This window comes from Stomoxys calcitrans, chromosome 3 (assembly GCF_963082655.1).
Source record: "Stomoxys calcitrans chromosome 3, idStoCalc2.1, whole genome shotgun sequence".
NCBI lineage: Eukaryota > Metazoa > Arthropoda > Insecta > Diptera > Muscidae > Stomoxys > Stomoxys calcitrans.
Genome location: NC_081554.1, coordinates 107,439,586 through 107,462,051, shown reverse-complemented (window position 1 = coordinate 107,462,051; position 22,466 = coordinate 107,439,586). Strand labels below are relative to the sequence as shown.

Sequence of the window (22,466 nt, the reverse complement as noted above, 5' to 3'; positions counted from 1 at the left end):
GCTGGTGAGGAAAGAAAGAGACAGGAAATGAGGTACTAATTGGGTTCGAAGCGATCTCTCACAAGATTTCGTTAACAAGCGGGGCCAAGCTCTGGCAGAGTTATTGAATACTAACGACCCAATTACACATAGAATTGGTAACGTCGTCACCTTTGTTAGTAGGATTGGGGAGGAGGTTTGAAAAATCTGATCGATGAGGTTCAGGATTGGAGGGTCTCCGTGGAGCATTCCTACTCAGACTATCGTTAAACTTGCGTAATAAGTTGAATCCGATAATCCGATTGACGAAAATGTCAACAGGATTATGACTGCACTAGTGGAGTCTTTCCAAGATAGTTGTCCCCTTCGGAAAAGGAAATTGGTCCATGAAAAACCCTTCATGTCCGGGGAGATTCGCAACATTTGGAAAGAGGTGCGCAGACTTTATTACAGAGCACGTCGTTAAAAAGCGGAAGTATATTGGGATGTTTATTGCACGGCCCAAGGAATACAATATACGGCGACACCGGAATCTGGGATTAATGAGACTGATCGAGGACTTATCATTACAGAATTTAAGGTCAAGGAAGCGTTGAGGAGCTTCAAACCATTTAAGTCACCCGGACCTGATGGAATATTTCCGGCGTTACTACAGAAGGAGGCCGACTACCTGGCGCCTCACAGCCTGTCTAGGGCTTGCATATACTCCGAAAGCCTGGCTGGAGGCAAGGGTGGTATTTATATCCAAGCCCGGCAAGGTAAGTTCTGCGATTCCAAAGGCCTACAGGTCTATAAGCTTTGCGTCATTTCAACTCAAATCCATGGAACGCATTGAGGATACCATGATAAAGATTAGGACAATCAGCGAACTGCTTAAATACAAACAGCATGCTTTGTCAAGGGAAGATCGGAGAAGACTGCCCTGCACGAAGTTGTGCATAAAATAGAAGAATCTATCGATGCCAAGACGTACACATTGTCGGTTTGCATTAACATCGATTGGGATTTTAAAATGTGCAGACCGTCACATTGATCCAATCCCTAGAACAGTACCGGGTGGGCCGTGTTCTAAGAGACTGGATGAACCATATGCTAAGGAACAGGTGAATAAATTGCGGGTCCCATGACATAAATATGAGGAAGAAAGTGGCATAAGGCACGCTACAGGGAGGTATTTTATCGCCACTCTGTGTGACCACCATAAAAAATTGATTATGGATGCTTACTGAGGAGGCATTGAACCCATCTTCTACTCAGTTGATGTTATAATACTTCTAAGGGGAAATGATCCGAACCAGCTATAGAAAGGCCAAAAGGGATACGACAGGGCAAGAGCTTAAGGTATCAGTGTTAACCCAGAAATGACCACAATCTACTTGTTCACGAGAAAGACAAATGTGGGTTATTTCAACGCACCGCGTTTCCTCAATAGAACGAATTAGATATCTGACAAGGTCAAATATTAAGGAGTGATCTTGGACAGGAAACTGGATTGGAAGTGTCATTTTTAAGAGCGTGGCAGGAAGGCTCACAGATGTTGGGCATCTGAGACGACATCGTCTGCGTAGCAGACAGGTTCAAAACCCTCCTCAGTCTGAATTCGTAAACGGTCATTTATGTTGGTCACCCATAGGAGTGGCCTCATTTCCTGCCTGTTGAGCTTTCTTCACCAGTATTTGCAGCTCCGACGTAGGTGGCGGGGTCGGAGAGTCGAAAGGCAGATAAGTGATTCCTGGTATACTCCTCCGTCTCCCTGTCTTACCACTGTTGCATTAGACGTTGACAACTCGGGGTAAAATTTATATTTAAAATTTTTATGACAAATAACGCAGGTCCTCGGCCGAGTACCAGTGTTAGTATAGAATAATTGCTAGTTGATATGGTTCAGTCCAATAATTTTGTTCCGGGTCGTCCATGGCTCCTGAATTAAGGCAATATGAATCTTGGCCTTGTTGATGAGATCGTGTCTCGCTCCGGTGAAGATTTGTCTGGATTACCTCAATCATCGGTCATCCAGTAAATTGGCGTCTTCGGAGTAGGTAATGATCTCATCGTCTGCTCCCTGTTCTTTAAGTGTAAAGACCATGAGATCATTGACTTTCCTGTCACTGCACTGCCGGATGTCATCGTTTTAGGTTCGTTGCCTAGACTAGTCTTCCGACTTTTTATAAAGTCGGTAATGGTTCCATCGTCGGGTCCCTGTTCGTTAAGTTGTTTTGGGTTTCCGTTCCCTGTACTCCCTGATGTTTCAATACCATCGCGGTACCTGTTCGTTGGGTTACATTGAGACTCATGTCGCTACGCTGTCTAATGTTTCAATATAAGGATCTTTACCTATCCCAGTATTCCGAATCTTTAAGTGGGTGTCCGTCGTCGGGTTCCTGTTTGTTAGGCTGTGTTGGGTCTCTTGCCACTGAACTGACTGATATTTTAAAATTAGGATCTTTGCTTCTAGTATCTTTCCAATATTGAGATGTGATTGTCTCGTTGTCGGGCCCCTGTTTGTTGGGCGGTGTTGAGTCACCCGCACGGCCTGATTTCGCAGAATGACAATTTCTGCCTATCCTAATCTTCTCAATCTTGAAAAAGGCAGCTTTGCTCCCGTAGTGCGCCATGCCTTTAGTCTTAGCCAAACTTGTCACGGAGACTTGGTCAATGCCAACCACAAAGAGAGCTCCTTCCTCCTTCTCCTCCCTGTGGAAGACCTCCCAATTCTCCTCGACCAAACCTTGGTTTTGCTTGCCCAAGAATCCCAACATGCGTTCCGCTGCAAATTTACTGCCCCATCCCTTGATGAAGATCGTAGCATTTGTGAGCTGGGGGGTATCAATCTTTCTCACCAGGTCGAGCTTTGCGCTCTCCCAGGGAGCGTGAATACCTCTGACGAGCTATTTGACGTTATCGTAAAGATGTCCCCTCTAAACACGCAGCTCATCATTTGAATGGGTGGACCCTCTACAGAGTTCCACACATGTTCAAAAATTCGATCGTTTACCAGATCCTCCACTTGGGACTGATGTGGTGGGACTGATCTGGTGGAATCGTACCGGATGCACAGCTGATATTCATGATTGCATAAGTCATCTCATCTCTGTCGTGCTTCCACTCTGGCGTACGAGGGCTTCTTACCATTCTCAGCGACCATCTTCCCCTTCCGTGATGGCTGTGGCCTCCTATTGGAAGTCACAGTCTTCCATGAAGACTCAGGGGCCGTGCGCGCTTCCTTCGTTCCTGCTCCGACTTTGTCTACCTCCGCAGGATACTGTCTGGAGTCTCCATTGCGGGATGGTTGGCTTGATTTTCCCGGAGTATTTGAAAGCGGGGATCTTTTTGCCCTTCGCCCGATTACGCTGCCGGTACATACTCCTGTCTCCTTCGTCCCGCACCGTAGAAATACTTGGAATATCAGTTGTATCCCTTCCAGCATCCTGCACTTTCGCCCGATTACGCTGCCGGTACATACTCCTCTGTCTCCGTCGTCCCGCACCGGCACGGTTTCTCGGTTTGCTTGTGAGCTTAGCCATCGCTCACTTCTGCCGTCATTCCGATGCCCTCATCTCTCGATTCGGTTGCGATGGCTGTTTCTTTCCACAGTCGCTGTCTGAATCCGAGTCAGAAACACCACTTTTACTTAAAGGTTGGGCGCTTGAAGCATTACTCTCGAATACAGGCACCATGGCACCCACACCTAGGAGGAGGACAACACGCTACGGTCTAACGCCACCACCGCAGATGTTGAGTCTTTGGATTCCATTTCTAACCTACTCCGAAAGGCTTTAACATTTTGCTCCGTAATAGGTAGTACCTATTCCGATATACGGATATATCTTTTTTCAATCCTTACCTTTTTGTTGGCTTTACTAAGCCATGTGTTGGTGTACTCAATGTCAAAATTTCTCCAAACTCATCGTCGATTACTAGAAGACTATTCGCATCCGTGATATCGAGATGGCAGAACTACTTTTGTGGTCTGCTCTCGGTATCGGGTGGTCATCTATTTTCATTCCCTAATTTACTGTCAGCTTATAGTTGTCCGTAATCCGCAGCTAACCACCCATTTTTGTAACTATGTGGGTTGTCGAAGCCCATTTCGAGAATTCCACTCGTTTGTACAGTCCAAACTTTATCTTATCATCAATCGCCTTAGCGTACGCCTCCCGCAGGGTATATGGGACTTTTCTTGCTTTCATGTAACTGGCGTGACCCCTTGCTTTATATGGACTGTCACTGGTGGACCTGTAAATTTCCCTGCTACATCAGAAAAAAACGTCACCGAACCGTGCAAGCACTTTATCCAAGACATGTGTCTGTTCTGTTGACAAAAATACCGTCTATTATATAAAAATTTAGCTTACAGCTCTTGTCGCCTATTGTAACGTTAACGGGCAACGCCCTAAACAATTAATTATATACTTTGTATAGCTAGAGAACTGACTATCAGAATGCTTCAGTTTAAAATTCGATTTTTTGCAAGATACGCTCATAATTGACCATGGTGACCCTGTGTCAAGTTCCATCTGCATACGTTTTCCATCTATCTTCACCATTACTTAATTAGGTGATTTCCCCTTCTGAATACAGTACACATTGTTTAACTCTTCAATCGACTCTCCTGCTGATGGCAACGATTCGTCCTCAGCCACATGAGACGTTTGTGGCTTGCAGGCCCTAGCAATGTGCCCTTTTCTTTTGCATCTGGGCCGATGGTATTCCGAAAACGGCATTGACTACGAGAGTGATCTCCGCCGCAGCCGCTACAACTATGCTGTACAAACCACTGTATTTTTTGAGGGTGATCATGGCGGAAGCACGCTTGCTTTTCCGGCCTACTTGTTCGTCGATGGGTTGGGATCTTGTCATTTCACTCTCTCACATCACAAAAATTTTAATAATATATTTGCGTGCTTGTAAATATAAGAAATGGGAAAGTAAATTAAGGAGAAAGCTAGGTTGTGGCTAAGATGGTGTTCACCACAATTTGCCCGCCCTTTCTGTCTACCTAGCTTTCTTAATAGTACCAAATCCATGGTAGACCCTTCTATGCTTCCGGTTAGTAGAAATCAAACGACAACGGTAGGTTAAGCACATAGCTGCGACTAAACGACCTTTATTCAACATATATTTACCAGACAGTTTCATTTCGAAAATACAAAGTTTTATTTCTAATTCAGGAATTTAGCATTTTTCTTATTTTCATGATGGCGGTTTAGTTTATTTTAATCTAACAACTAAGATTAAACTTAAAACTTCAAATAGCATGGCAAAAAAAAGCGTGCTAACTTCGGCCGGGCCGAATCTTACATACCCTCCACAATGGATCGCATTTGTCGAGCTCTTGCCACGGTATCTGTTTTAAGGCAAACAAAGGATAAAAGAAAATAATTGCTATGTTATTGGAACAGTATCAAGTTATGGTTCATTTTGGACCATAATTGAATTGAATATTGAAGACCATAATGGAAGTCATTGTGTAAAATTTCAGCCAAATCTAGTAAGAATTGCGATCGGTTTATAGGGGAGCTGTATTAGGCTATAAACCGATTGATGCCATATTCGACACGTATGTTAAAGGTCATGAGAGAAGCCGTTGTACACAATTTCAGCCGAATCGGATAATACTTGCGCCCTTTAGAGGCTCAAGAAATCAAGATCCCATATCGGTTTATATGGCAGCTATATCAGGTTATGGGCCGATTTGAACTATTCTTAGTACAGTTGTTGAAAGCTATAACAAAACACCTCATGCAAAATTTCAGCGAAATCGGATAATATTTGCGCCCTCTAGTGGCTTAACGACGATAGCATAGTTACACGCATCAAAGCTTTCTACGTTCGGCTAGTGGAACAAATATTCTGTCATAGCCAAGTAAAGTAAGTAAGTAAGTGGCTCAAGAAGTCAAGATCCCATATCGGTTTATATGGCAGCTATATCAGGTAATGGACCGATTTGAACTATTCTTAACACAGTTGTTGGAAATCATAAAACACGTCATGCAATATTTCAGCCAAATCGGATAGGAATTGCTCGCTGTAGAGGCTCAAGAAGTCAAGACCCCAGATCGATTTATATGGCAGCTATGTCAGGTTATGGACGATTTGCGCCATACTTAGCACAGTTATTGGAAGTCATAGCAAAACACCTCATGCAAAATTTCAGCCATCGGATAATATCTTCGCCCTCTAGTGGCACAAGAAGTCAAGATCCCAGATCGGTTTATATGGCAGCTATATCAGGTTATGGACCGATATGAACTATTCTTATCGCAGTTGTTGGAAGTCATAGCAAAACACGTCGTGCAAAATTTCAACCAAATCGGATGGGAATTGCGCACTCTAGACGCTCAAGAAGTCAAGACCCCAGATAGGTTTATATGACCGATTTCAACCATACTCAGCATAGTTATTGGAAGCCATAATTAAACACCTCATGCAAAATTGTACCCAAATCGGATAAGAATTGTGCCCTTTAGTGGCTCAAGAAGTCAAGATCCCAGATCGGTTTATATGCTATATCAAAACGTGGACCGATATAGCCCATTTACAATCCCGACCTACCTGCACTAATAAGAATTATTTGTGCAAAATTTCAAACGGTCACCTTTGCTCCTTCGAAAGTTAGCGTGCTTTCGACAGACAGACGGACGGACATGGTTAGTTCGACTTAAAATGTCATGACGATCAAGAATATATATACTTTATGGGGTCTTAGACGAATATTTCGAGGAGTTACAAACAGAATGACGAAATTAGTATACCCCCGTCCTATGGTGGAGGGTATAAAAATACTATCGTACTTTTGCCTACTTAACGCACAACTATTTCCGCAAAATAACCTATAGCGAGTTTTTACAATTCGTAGCCAGAAGTAAACAGTAAAATTTTATAGTAATGGAAGATTATAGCTATCTATCTCAAAGAGCTAAAAACAAAATACGAGGAGTGTAAAAATTTTCTTTATAAAAAATGTAGCATGTATGTTGTCTTTTATGAAAGTGAAATCATAGCGAACAATTTTGTTCCTAAAAAAACCGAATTACTTTTATGTCTTGCTGTGCTGTAACAAAGCGAACAAACATACATACCGACATACATATGTACCAAAACAGCTGAGTTATACTGGGTCAATGACCGCAGAGATTGTACATTTGGTTTTTAAATTCTCCGGTGGGAAACCAATGGAGTTATTTTCTTTATCAAAAATAGCAAATTTTATGCAGTTAAGGTTGCAACATCCGTCAGTATCGTTGATAATAGTAAAATGAACACTTGACATGGATTTAATTTTGTTTAATTTCAGTATTTGCTCCGGGACGTGTGTATACGAAATGGTCACGGCTCCACTAAACTAGTTTTGATGCTGTAGGCACAAAATGCATAGCTGCAGGAGTGTCTTTAAAACTTGTGGGCGTTTGTTATTGTGCGGTAGATGCCAGCTGCATATGCGTGACTATTTCGTATGCATTCGCTCGGAAGCAATCTTATTATTTCCTTTTTGTTTGTAACTTTATGTTAAAGAAATTCCAGACAAATATTCGAATTTAAATTTTTAGGTTGTTAACTCGAATCATTGAATGAAAACAAAAATTTATCAAATGAATTTATTTAAATGACTTTAATTATTTTATTGGGCAAATGTTCTCTCAGATGGGTAACGGTTCTTCGGTTAGCTCGAATTCCCCATTGAAAGGCCTTTCAATGAGATTAGTATACGAAGCTGCATATAATGCTCTGATGTTTTTTTTTTTTCTTTAAGGGGCTTTGTAAAAAAAAAACTTTATGTATATACATATATTTTTTTTATCATTTGTCTGCATGTATAAAATAGTCTTTTGCTATTACAACTACGATTTTGGCCTACGCACATAGACAAGGGAAATGGGAATTTACATACAAACATAGTTTTTTTTTAAATTTTTTCCTTTATTTTTATACAAAATATGTACATCAATTTAATTATGCCTCAGCGCTTAAAAGGCTTTATGGAGGCAAACTGGCAAAAAACAAATTATGTCTCCATTTTATATATAAAAATTTACAATGGTAAATTAATATAAATTTTTTAATTTGCATCTTTTGCTGCATAGTTCGTTCGTTTTAATTAGCTGCGCGAAACCAAAATTTTGAATTCACTTATTTTAAAATTGCGAACACTGGCATTTCACTTTCATTAATATTCACAAAATGCTCTTAATAATTATGTTCTTTTTGCTTTAAATAATTGTAACTAAAGAGTCTTTTCCTTAGGTTAAGCTCAAAGTGTAGGAATTAAACAAAAATATAAAAATCACACACTGGTCTCTTTCTCGCACAATAGAACCTATATGAATATAATTTTACCGTTCGGAACTTGAAATTTATGGGACACCGCACAGCCTTAAAATTTTAAGGCATAGGATTAGCCAAAGGCTTTCACAAAATGAAAAATTTCCTCGAAACATTAAAAAATGTGATTTTTGATAGTTGATTCCTTTGTTTCCTTATTAACCACACTTTACTGGGCGGTATGCCAAAAACAAAACTTCACGACGGCAGAAATAAACGGACTGATCACAGCGAAGCCAATCGATAGTGAAGGGAGCATACATCTGGTGGCCACAGACTCCAAAGCTGAAGAGGGAAAATACACAACGTCATCATCAGAAAGGAATAAGAGAATTTAGATACACTCTTACCAAGAAAATTTCAATTCTCTGCCCAGCTAAAAATATTAACAAAATCCTTGCATAATGCATGAAATTTCCTCCGTGGGTAAAAAAAATGTTAATGCAGCGTGTAAAACCAAAGGAATTTTTCTTTTTAAAAAAACAAAAACACCGCAAACACTCGAGTGAATTATTATTTTAACTTACTTCAAACGAAAAAGTGGATTGAAATTTTTTTTAAATTCACTCGCGAACTTTATAATTGTTTTTGACAAAATTGCAAAACTATAGCGAATAGCAAGGCGAGAGGAAAATCCTTTACTGCAGGAATGTGTTCTGACCGTGGAGATCACTGTGAACTGAAAAGTCCTTTTCTTCGCTTATGCAGATGCTTTTAAATGCTCGGGTCAATTCCAAAAAATCACACAATCCTGTGTATTCTAAGTCAAATAGGGCTACCGAGTTAAAACTAAATTTAGGGACAACGCAAAAATGTGAAACAAACTCTCAGCCAGGCATATTATCGATATTTCCATTTGCACTGAAAATTGGGAATTAGTCGTCAAATTTTAGTACAAAAAAAAGGCAGAAAAATAATTTAAAAATATGGAAAAAAACTTAATCTTGACTGAGATTAGAACCTAGGCTTCCGGATTACGAAGCGGATGTCTCAACACCGTACTAATGTCCGGTGTATCTTGGCAGCAACTAAAGGGTGATTTTTTTGAGGTTAGGATTTTCATGCATTAGTATTTGACAGATCACGTGGGATTTCAGACATGGTGTCAAAGAGAAAGATGCTCAGTATGCTTTGACATTTCATCATGAATAGACTTACTAACGAGCAACGCTTGCAAATCATTGAATTTTATTACCAAAATCAGTGTTCGGTTCGAAATGTGTTCATTCACCGTAACGTTGCGTCCAACAGCATCTTTGAAAAAATACGGTCCAATGATTCCACCAGCGTACAAACCACACCAAACAGTGCATTTTTCGGGATGCATGGGCAGTTCTTGAACGGCTTCAGGTTGCTCTTCACTCCAAATGCGGCAATTTTGCTTATTTACGTAGACATTCAACCAGAAATGAGCCTCATCGCTGAACAAAATTTGTCAAAATTTGAACACATTTCGAACCGAACACTGATTTTGGTAATAAAATTCAATGATTTGCAAGCGTTGCTCGTTAGTAAGTCTATTCATGAAAAAAAAAAAAATGTGGTGGAAATCTCTTTGTTGACTACAAAGCCGCCTTCGATACTCCTTTACGTTCAAAGGTATTTCAAACCATGTGTGAGTTTGGTATCCCTGCAAAATTAATAAGACTCTGCAGGATGACACTTACTGATACGCGTTCCTCAGTAAAAATAGGAAAGAATCTCTCCGAACCATTTAATACCAAACGAGGTTTCAGACAAGGAGACAGCCTATCGTGTGATCTCTTTAATATCCTGTTGGTGAAGATTATACGAGATGCAGATGTGAATAGATATGGCACATTCATTACAAGAGAACACTTGCTACTCGCCTATGCCGACGACATCGATATCATAGGTCGGTCACCGGAAGTAGTAACTGCTGCCTTTGAAAGAATCGAAAGAGAGTCAGTGCAAACGGAACTGGCAGTAAATGGAGATAAGACGAAATGGATGGCTTCAGCTCCCAAAAAGCCGTGTACAACCGAGCAGATAAAGAAAATGGAGAAAGTTGGGAACCACTACTTTGAGACAGTCAGTAACTTTATCTACCTCGGCACCGCAGTAACCGAAACGAATGACACCAGTTTTGAGATTAAGCGAAGAATAATACTGGCAAACAGATGCTACTTTGGACTAAGTAAGCAGTTTAGAAACAAGGACACCTGTGCTGATATATGGTTCTGAAGCATGGGTACTTGTGAAAGCAGATGAGGCAGTGCTTGAAGTATTTGAGAGAAAGATTCTTCGTAAAATATATGGAACAGTTTGCATTAATGGAGAATATAGGCGGCGTATAAACAACGAGCTGTATGACGACGATAGCATAGTTACACGCATCAAAATACAACGGCTGCGTTGGCTAGGTCAAGTTGTTAGAATGGATGAAGAAGCTCCAGCAAAGAAGTCTTTTGAAGGCAAACACGGTGGTACATGCAAACCAGGAAGACCAAAAGCCCGATGGAAAGATCAAGTGGTGGGAGACACCTCGCAACTTGGTGTCAGAGAATTTAGAATGAGCGCAGAAGATCGAGGCGCTTGGAACACTATTCTACGTTCGGCTAGTGGAGCAAATATTCTGTCATAGCCAATTAAAGTAAAAAAAGTAAAAAGATGGAAAGAAAAGGTCGAGAAAGTAAGACACATACATGTCTTATGCATACAGCGAAACAACGGTAATCAAATAACATAATCAAGCGCAATCTACAGTAACAGTTCGTACGCTACCACAAAGTTGTCTGGTTTCTTTGCCATTATAACGTTGCACATCTCCCTGGCTCTCAAGCCAAATAAAAACTGGTCCAACAACATTCGATCGAGAAATGTGCCGTGTTCACAATACGTTGCAGCTTTCCTCAAGCGCAAAGAAAAATCTGCCACATTTTCCTCATTAGCCTGCAAAACTTGTCTAAATTTAATACTCTCGGCATATTTATTTTTCGATTTATCAAAATGTTTAATGAGTGTTGCCTCAATGACGTCATGTGTCAGATCCTCAACCCTCAGGTGGCTCACCAAAAATTCGAGGGTACTAGTCAACTCAGTTCCCATATGCAAGATTGCATAGATACTGTGGAGTTCCTAAGGTACACTGAGAGAAAAATTACGTTACTTTGAAATACCGCCTGGGATTATTTTGTTCGGGTCATTTGCCAAAGATTTTTAATAACATTTGGTATCAATTCAATGCCAAACAAAGGAAGCTATTAAGAATTGACAGCGTCGTATTATATTCTTGTCATCGCGCCAGAAGTGCTGTTGAGCTTTGTACCTAAAATATTGTCGCCATTATAAAATATTTGTTAAAGAAATAAATAAAATGTTTTGATACAATTTGAGTGCGTAAAAACCTGTTCAAATACTCGAGGGCGGTGAAAATCGAACTTGTAAAAATTGTAAGGACATTCTACACCAAAAACATGATTGTCCATTGTGTGGAAAACGATGGTGTGTTGGTGTATTCATGACATGAGGGGGTGGAATTATCAATAACGGGTTGGTACTAAAATCAATAACGGTCTGGTGCTAAAACCAATAACAGATTGGCAGAAAGCCTATACCAGTTCGGTAATAAGGCTAGTATCAAACGGTACTAATCATTTTAGGTTTCATCCGAACCGTCCGGTATTGTTTTTGTACCATACGGTGTTGCTTTACTATCAATATCGTATGGTATTGAAATGAGCACATTTGGTATCAACTTTTCTCCGGGTGTATCTTGCTGAGCTGGAGTGCCAGGTCAAACCGACGAAAATAGTCTTCGACTGTTGATGTTCTTTGTTTAAACTCCTTTGCTGCAAATGGTGCACGCTTGGACACTGCAGCCGTAGGAGCTGCATACGCATTCCTAGCCGATTCGTTCGACATAACCATCTCCAAAGCAGTCCTAAAGATATCTGCTAGTGCCTGAAGGGATGGTGTACCTTGAGTACCAGGTATTCCACTTCTGACATCAATTGTTGTGTCCTCACTTTTAGTAAATGAACCACAATAGTTTACTTTAATATAATTTTAATTAAGATAGATGACAAATGAAATTCACATGTGTCACAATTATGTCATAAAATACAATAACAAAATAAGAGGTGCCATATTGAGACAAAACAACTCGTGAATAGAGCTGCCAATAGATTACAATACATAACAAAGAGCATTATTAATTAGGAAATTTATCATTTTATTTGGAGTTAACTGCTTTACATGTATTTAATTTGCGCTTAATCAAAAAGGAAAAAACAATGGTAATTTATTTACAACTAGCTGAACAGGGCCCGCCTTGTTGTGCCTTCTTTTACTTTATATGGAACAAAATCATCCTTTGAATATATATTTTGGACAATTAAAGAGCTTTTAGCAAAATACTATGCTATGAAAATAGAATATGCATATCGCATGACTAACAGTATAACAATATAAGTGCCTTTATCTGAATTCCATTGTATCTTTTTAATGCGACTACGAAATCGCTTGGAGGGTTAAATGCCATTTAAATTTGGATGTTAGATGTACTCCATTTATAAAAGACTTCATTCTTGAGTCCGATATCCTTATGATGACCGATATAGGGATGTTTCGGGGGTGAGGTCCCCCAAACACTTAGCCCTAAAAATATATCAACATCGTGCTTTATTCTCATATATCTAAAGGGTGATTTTTTTGAGGTTAGGATTTTCATGCATTAGTATTTGACAGATCACGTGGGATTTCAGACATGGTGTCAAAGAGAAAGATGCTCAGTATGCTTTGACATTTCATCATGAATAGACTTACTAACGAGCAACGCTTGCAAATCATTGAATTTTATTACCAAAATCAGTGTTCGGTTCGAAATGTGTTCATTCACCGTAACGTTGCGTCCAACAGCATCTTTGAAAAAATACGGTCCAATGATTCCACCAGCGTACAAACCACACCAAACAGTGCATTTTTCGGGATGCATGGGCAGTTCTTGAACGGCTTCTGGTTGCTCTTCACTCCAAATGCGGCAATTTTGCTTATTTACGTAGCCATTCAACCAGAAATGAGCCTCATCGCTGAACAAAATTTGTCAAAATTTGAACACATTTCGAACCGAACACTGATTTTGGTAATAAAATTCAATGATTTGCAAGCGTTGCTCGTTAGTAAGTCTATTCATGATGAAATGTCAAAGTATACTGAGCATCTTTCTCTTTGACACCATGTCTGAAATCCCACGTGATCTGTCAAGTACTAATGCATGAAAATCCTAACCTCAAAAAAATCACCCTTTATATATAATTTATTTGAACCCCATATTGCTATTGCCTTTGAAATTAGATATCCTATTTTTTTCTTATCTAAAACACCTTATTGCAAAAGTCATCAAATATGTCTGGTTTGGGATATGGGTCCTAAAAACTATCAATATCGAGCTCCACTGTCTTGAAGACCCAATTGTCTTGTATTCTACACTCAAATACCTTTTATTTAAGTCCCATATTGCCATGGTCAGTAAATAAGTCCTGTTTGGGGGGTGTTTTATTGAGGGGGTGGACCCCCAGAAACTTGGTCTGACATTTGGATATCAGATTCGTATCCTACTCGCAAATACCTTTCATTTGAGTCCCATATTGCCATGGTCGGTAAATATGTCCGATTTGGCGGTGTTTTGGGGGTTGCGGTGGTTCCCCAAACGCTTGGTCCGACAATTGGATATCAGATACGTTTACTAACCTTAAATACCTTTCGTTGGAGTCCCAGTCACGGTGCATATATATACTTGGTAGGTTTTGGGGGCGGGGCGGTACCCGATCCGAAATTTGGAACCAAATTTTTGTTTTTAGGTTACTATAAGAGAGCACACAAAATATCGCTTAGATCGCACAACCTATCTCCGAGATCTGTCGTTTTTGAAAATTGAGGTATGGGGGAGGGTCCGCCCCCCTTCGGATATCAAAAAAAATTAGTACCCTATTTTCACCGGGTGCCTAATCTCTACTGTCTGTGAAAATTTCATGAAAATCGGTTTAGCCGTCTTTGAGTCTATAAGGAACACACAAACAAACAAAAAAACACAAATTGATTTTTGTATATAAGATTTTAGTCAAACAAAAAGTTCAAATTTGATCGCTTTATTACACTTGCGTTTCACTTTCAAGTTGCACTTATAAATAAATTATCAAAAAATTGTATTTACCTTTAAAATGAGTTATTATATGTATCCTCTGACGTGTTTTACCCTCCCTGGCCAAATTGGATATTTATCTGCTGCTAAACTCCACGGTTACTTGTGGTTTTGATATAATAACCGGAGTTAGGATTTTCCGAATAAAATGTCGAAAATGAAATAAAAAAAATATCTAAAGTGAATATTTATCTGCTGCTTTGAATATTTCTCCGCTGCACAAAAACATGCTTGTGGTTCAAAAAAGTAAAATGAAAGCAAGAAAAAAATACCTATTGAACTGTTTAATAATACAAATAATTTAAATAGAGGTTACCTGAAATGACGATTCCTGCTTCTAGTTGCATTCAGTGCACCAGAAATCTTGAAAAAAGTTGTGATGTTCTTTACATTTCATTTTGAACTATTCACTTTTAGAAACCCAAAGCAGACTGCTACAACAATTTATTAATTTTCCTTCTACATCTTTCGTTGGTTATATAATCACACTTTTTACAAAAGGGTCATTGTGTTCATCCGTAACATCTAGCCACTTTTTTCCGCGGCTCTCTTCCGATACTCATTCCTTCAAATAACAAAGCAATAAGCGCGCACATACACTCATACACACTCTTACACATTTGCCCTTAATTTAATTATAAGGAAAAACCACGAGCCGTGGCGCTGTCGAAATATACCAAACAAAACATATCAACACATACACATGCAAAGAAATACACAAATTTTTTGACAAGAAGTCGTCATCTCCTTTGCTGAAATACCGTTACAATTATTAAATTAGAAAATATGAATTTAATCATAAAAAATTAACTATACATAACTGAATTTTGTTTCTAATGTGTGTAAGAAATTCCTAAACAACTAAATTAGTTTTGTTGATGAAAATATATGAAAACCCCTATACCTACCCCTCTCCCCCAGCCCTCTCAGAATTTCGGATGGGGTACCTAGGGGGGCCGCCCTGCCCCCAAAACCTACCAAATATATATTTAGACCAATCAAGACAATATAGAACTCAAATGAAAGGTATTTAAGAGTAGAAAACGTATTTGATATCCAATTGTGGGACCAAGTGTTTGGGGGTCCACCCCAACCCCCAAAACATCCCTAAATCGGACATATTTACCGACCATGACAATATGGGCCTCGAATGAAAGGTATTTGCGAGTAGAATATGAGCCTGATATCCAAATGTGGGACCAAGCTTCTGGGGGTCCATCACTTCCACAAAACACCCCTCAAACAGAACTTATTTACTGACCATATGTGGCTAAAATGAAAGGTCTTTGGGAGTAGAGCACGAATCTGATATCAACCACCCCATCCCGTAACACCCCAAATAGTACGTATTTGCTGACCATTGCAATATGGGGCTCAAATAAAATGTATTTCAGAGTGGAAGACGAACCTAATATATATATATATATATATATTGGGCCCAAGACACTCAGTGGCCGCACGCACCATCACTTAAAACAACCTCACTCTCAAACCGGACATATTTGCTGACTATTACAATAGTAGTCCACTGATTGATTGTTTGCTTAAGAATGCTGCTGATTGTTTGGTTAAGAATTATATCTTCCACAAAATGTTAATGTAAATGTCTTAAAAGTGCAATTATATATTTAAAGGACCATGTATACCATATTTCATTTCACACTGATCTCAGTGCAGAGAACAAATAAGTTCGGCAAAATTGTGTTTGTTTGTTGCTATTGGCAATGCTGGATAAGTTGAATTTGAATAAGTGAAGTAAGATTTTAGTTCTTTTCTATCGCCCTTGAGAATCAAGTCATCTTTACTCTAGTTGGGTTGGTGAGTAAAGCACCATGATCCAATTGCAACGTGCAAAATGTCAGCCAAATCGGACAAAAGTTGCGGCTTCCAAGGGCTCAAGAAGCCAAATCGGGAGATCGGTTTGGATGGATGTTATATTGAAATCTGATCCGATATAGCCCATTTGCAATCCCAAACGACCAACATCAATAAGAAGTATCTGAGTGAATTTTCAAGCGGCTAGCTTCAACCGCTATCGTGATTTCGACAGACGGACGGACATGGCTAGATCGACTCAGAATGATGAGACGGCCAAGAATAAATATACTTTATGGGGTTGCAGTTCAATATTTCGATGTGTTACAAACGGAATGACAAGATTAGTATACCACCATACTACGGTGGTGGGTTAAAAAGAAAGCGAAAACAGAAAAAACAAACGGAAGTCACGTCGCAAGTGGTGTAGGGTATCTCTGTCTATACACAAAACAGAACTAGCAATATCAGCCGATGGCGGATCCAAGTGCAAAGAACAAATAGGTTTGGCAAAATTGTGTTTGTTTATTGCTATTGGAATTGTTGGATAAGTTGGAATTGAATAAGGTAAGTAAAATTTTACTTGTTTTCTTTGCGCTTGTGAATCAAGTCGTCTTTAAGAGCCCTGTTCAAATTCAGATGTGTGCTTTGCAACCAACTCTAGTTGGGTTGGTATGTAAAGTACCATAATCCATTTGCCAAATTCTGCTGATGAATATTCACGGCAAATCAGAAATCGCTATACAGATCACCGGCCAAATGCTTTTAAGCAACAGGCCATAGCCGGACAATCTGCAATGAAATCTAAATACAAAAATTGTATATTAAACTGGCTCTTATAACGTGGTGTACTCTATACTGACGAATCCCGAGAATTAATAGTAATAAAGTTCAGTAAAAACTTGCTATCAAAATTTTTTTTCCACACAAAAATTTTTTTGACATGTCCCGGATTACAATTTGGGATGTAGTTTCCTCTTCTGGGAGTATTTTTAAAATTGAGTAAATTTTTTTTACTGGTTGTTTAATATACTACAACACATTGAGCATGACATTTTTAAGAAAAAAATTTGATGAAATTTTTCTTAAAACATAATTCTAATGAAATTTTTCTTAAGACAAATTTTATATATAGTTGTTATTTATTCCACGTAACCAACTCGCAGGGGATGACCCCTATATATGCAGTGCATTGCGTTGGCAATTAGGAACGTTAAGGGTTGGAGGGGAAAGAGGGAGTAGTGTTTATTGATATTAGTCTTAAATTTCTGAACGTCAATGTCGGTGGAAAAGACATTAGCCGGAAGTCGATTCCACATATGAATGGTTCGGGCGAAAAATTAATTATCTCGGTAATGCATGGTTCGGTCGACTAGCCAATCCATTACAAACGGGTGTGAGTTCCTGGCAAGTTTTGTATTCCTGGTAAAAATTTTAACGTCAGGAATAAGAAGACGAATATCCATGGAACACACGCCATGAAAATAACGATAGTGCAATACAACGCTACGCATATTCCGGCGATGTTCAAGAGAAGCAATAGAGTTGGATACCATACTGTCCCCAATTAACACCATCGCTTTCCATCGCTTGAACACGGTCAAGTAGCTCCAAGCATGATTTTGGAGCTCCTGCCCATGTATGAGAGTTATATTCCATCCTCGGCCTGATGTAGGTAGTGAAGACATTGAGAAGATCAGAGAAGAAATATTTCTTGCACCCCAAAACTTGAATGCTTCTTTCGACACTTCGTGTTTTGACCAGCGGATATCACATTGTATCTTCATGTCCAGAACATCAAGAGTATCGGACTGTTCAATATCTATACCGTCTATAGATATCGACAATTGAAGTAGGTCAGTGAATCGCTTATGAGACAAGAAACAGTACTGCGTCTTCTGTGCGTTAAAGTCTACTCTGTTCATTCTATCCCACTCGGAAATGGCCAACAAATCCTGGGAGAGCGTCTCATCCTTAATGCGCCTCCTGTTCACAATTTCTTGAGGACTGCGCCTATGGTCGAATGAATATGAATGACACAGATTACTGTCATCGGCAAATGAGTAGACTGGATTCAAAGTCTGACCCAATAGATCCTCAATGAAAATAAGAAAAAGGGATGGGGAAAGGACAGAACCTTGTGGCACACCTGCGGTCAATGTATACTTCTCTGATGAGAACCCATCTACAACAACTCGTATAGTGCGATGAGAAAGCTCGATAAAAATCGAACGAAGTTATTATCGACTCCAAAAGCGACAGGCATTGATAAAAGTGCAGCATGCCAGACCCTATCAAATGCCTTGGAGATATCCAGAGACGCAACCTTTCTCTCATCAAACTGGTGGATAGAGCGACTCCATCGTTCCGACAAAAATGCCATTAGGTCTCCCATAGAGCGATTTCTGCGGAACCCATACTGCCTGTCGCTAAGAAGGCATATGGACTCCAAGTATCTGACAAGATTATGGTTAATCATACTCTCCATAAACTTGGAGAGCGCGGAGCATATCGCAATTGGCCGGTAATTCGCAGGCTTGTTCGCCCCACCTTTTTTGGGGATGGGCTGAACGTTCGCAACCTTCCAACGAGCAGGGAAAACTCCCGCACGGTAAGCAAGGTCACGGGTCAATCACGGGGAGTGGTTGATTTCTAAACAGCAAGGAAGAATTTCCTGGAAACATTACAGCCAGTAGATTAGCCTTATCAACAGGGTCCGGAATACCTGATCATCCTTAACAAGAGTTTGGATTGCCGATGGGTTGCCCTTTTCTCTTTTAACGAATGACCAAAAGCTCTTGCTTCCCCTCGGAGAAACAATAACTTTGGCAGGAAGACGCTGTTCGTAAAGAAACTTTTCGTTTCTAAGTACTCTGGTACACGAAGTTCCTGCCTGTTTGTGGAGCGTTTCGGTATTGGCATTTTTGTTCAGACGCCAAGTCCTAAATGCATCCTCTTTTCATGTGACAACATCTCTGCATGCCCGGTTAAATCAAATTATACCTTTTGATTTTACCTATAAATTCTTAGTCGGAATGAACGATCTCATTCCTATTAATATTACTTCCTGCACCGTTTCGGCAGCAGCATTTACGTCACCGTTTAGAAAACGCAGTATCCAATTAAAATGCTGGAAAAATTCGTTGAGTTCAGCCCAACGTGCTCTTTCGTATACAAAATTTGACCGCTTCGGGGCTGGGGAAGAGGCGGCAGGAAGAGCAGAATATGAAAAGGACTCTGAAATTGTGCAGTGATCGGAATTAGCAAGAGGCGCAAGGACATTAACTTCATACGTCTTAGGGTGTGAAGTTAAGAATAAGTCAAGAGTGTTATGTTGGTGCCCTTCGACACATGAAATGTGTGTCGGTTCATTCACTAGTTGCATCAGGCCATTCTGCACGGCAAATACCTCGGCGTATTGACCCTCTGGAGTCGTATGTCCCGAATGGGAAGGCCAAGAGTAGTTATAGACATTGAAATCGCCAGCAACAACGATTGCACTATCCGGAAAATCCTCTAAGATTGTAGTAATTGAGTCAGGAAACCTCCCTTTCCGAGTTTGGACTTCTATAAATAAACCCAAAGTAAAGTACGTGTGTTCTAATCCTAAATTTAACCCAAATGGAATTAAATTCTGGATCTTGTGAGCCCACGGGTTGCTGCCTATTGAACACTATGTCATTACGTACATATAGCACAAGGCCTCTGTGGGGGATAAAAAGAGATAGAGTGTGATACCTTGGAATGTGAAAATCCTGTGGATTAGAATCCTCACCCACCTGGGTTTGACATACAGCGAGGACATCAGGTCGATGATAATGAACATAGAAATAAACCGCGAGTTCGAACGTATCTCTTGTATGTTGGCAAAATATATTCTGAACTCACCAAACATTGCGCCAATCAGAAATATGAAACGTTATAAGTGTGTACAGTGTATTCAAACCTGCTCTCTTGTCGCCGTGAATACCCCTACTGTTTAGTGTTGTGCCTTAAACAGCGGGGTGACAACGACAAGAGAACAAGAGCGTCAACCACTGCACACGAAGCGGGAAGGAAAGGGGCAATGAATACACCACAAGCAGAAAGACATAAAAGCCTGTGTGGTGGAAAAAAACAAACGATTCGAGAGTGCTGCCGGTCTTCCCCTGCGCAGGTAGCAATGGATGGTTTATTGCTGTTGTTGTCGAAGTTTCGGCTGCATTATAAAACAGGTGAAGAGGCTGGGACGCGTTTTGTTGTTATTGTTTCTTGTGTTTGATTTCTAATTTTTCTTTAAAGCAAGTATTTCTGCCGAAACAATCAAAATCAAATTTACAGCAAATAGAAAATAAATAAAAGGAAGAGCTAAAGGAAGCTAAGACAACCGAAACCCTGTATACGTGCACTACGCCATAGTTTCTTTCACGGGAAGGGAACGAATGCATATTTAGAAAATGCAAATGAAGCAAACTACATGCCATTGAGAGCTGAATTCTGCTTGCGGCACGTTCTTAGATAATTCTCATTTATCTATATTCACAAGCGCCACCAACCAATCTATGTGCGAAGTTTAAATTGTTTATCTATATATAATTTTTCTAGGTTTCTGATTTTACTTACATATCTAAATGAGAAACAAATATTTAATTTTTCTGCTCTGTTTCTATCCTCTCGTTTTTCCTATTGGACTTTGTTCAGCCGTTGTACCAACAGTCTACAGTTGCTCGTTCTTGTCGTATTGACAAGTATTAATCTCTTGTTGTAATTTACCTGTGAAAATATTGGCCAGATGGGGAGCCAGATAGTCAGCCTCCTTCTGTAGTAATCCCGGAAATACTCCAGCAGGTCCAGGTGACTTAAATGGTTTGAAGCTCTTCGTGGCTTCCTTTAGCAAAAATTCTGCTGTCTTCGTGATTCCCGCCGTATCCTGTGGCATCAAAAGCCTTAACATGTTCCTCCTTTTCTCTACCCTACTCTACTTCCGCTTTTTTACGACGTGCTCTGTTATAAAGTCTGCGGACCTCTTTCCCAATATTGCGAATCTCCTCAGTTTGTTTTTACTGAAGCTTATCGGATTCGGCGCTGACCGAGCAAATCTAAACCTAAAGTAGCAATGGTCAGAGAAGGAGTGCTCCGTGCAGACCCTCCAATCCTGAACCTCATCGACTTGATTTTCCGAATATATTGATACATCTGAGACCTCCTCCATAATTATATTAACAAAGATAATGGTGTATATGAAGTGTTCGTTAGTATTCAAGAATTCTGCCAGGACTTGACGCTTATTAATGTTGGTACTACCCCGTGAAATGTGGTGAGAGTTCGCATCGAACCCTATATATACCTCATTTCCTATCTACAATATATTGCATCCCTCACCAATCGTCCGACGTGGGTGGTGGTGTCGGAGAATCGCAAAGTCTCCCTGCCTCACCACTGTTGCATCCGATGTTGACATCTCTGGAGAAAATACTCAATTTAAACTTTTTGACACATAACACAGATCCTCGGCCAAGTACCAGTGTTAGCATAGAATAATTGGTAGTTGATATGGTTCAGTTCAGAAACTTTGTTGGGGGTGGTATATGGCTCCTGAATTAAGGCAATATGAATCTTGCCCTTCCCGATTTTCTCCTTCATAGCGTGTGTAGCTGTCCCGCTCCTATGGAGGTTTATTTGGATGATCTCAAACATTGGTCCTCCATTAAATGGGCTTCTTTGGAATGGGTGATCCACTTCCTGCTCATCAGGTTGCATTGACTTTCCTGTCACTGCGCTGCCTGGTGGTTTAGTCGAGTAAAAAACTAATCAACATGTATTAAAACGCAGAGCAAGTCAAATACAACATGGTCTACACAAAACTAAATACCAACTACCAAAATGTTGGAAAACATATCAACAAATATCGAACAGAGAACAATAGTCTACTCAACACCTCATCAACCATAGTATTTCTTATTAGATGCAGAAAATACGGCTTAAACCTAAACTTCGTTAAGAGCAAATCAAACATAAAATTTAAAAAGCCCAGTCTTAAGAGCAGAAGCATTGCTTAACAATTGCAAATATTTTCGGAGCGAGTTCCAAAGAAGTGATGTGTTGATAAAAGAAATTGGCGTTCGGAATTTTATTCAATCTTGGTAGAATGAGTTTTTTTCTCTGCTGGATCTGGTTAACTGTACACGATTATAGAGATACAGAGGTT

General features: G+C 39.9%; 1 protein-coding gene and 1 long non-coding RNA gene across 8 annotated transcripts in view; one reads left to right on the top strand and one right to left on the bottom strand.

Annotated features, from left to right (window-relative positions):
* The window catches only part of LOC131995722 (uncharacterized), a 52,195-nt gene extending 37,345 nt beyond the window's left edge, over positions 1–14,850 (bottom strand). Inside the window, exons 1-2 of the long non-coding RNA XR_009397575.1 lie at positions 14,781–14,850; positions 14,477–14,566 (exon numbers count right to left, since the gene is read on the bottom strand). This is a non-coding gene — a long non-coding RNA (uncharacterized LOC131995722). The remainder of the gene's footprint in view (positions 1–14,476; positions 14,567–14,780) is intronic.
* Positions 1–22,466, top strand: part of LOC106089892 (uncharacterized) — a 289,467-nt gene that overhangs the window by 140,371 nt on the left and 126,630 nt on the right. The window lies entirely within an intron of this gene.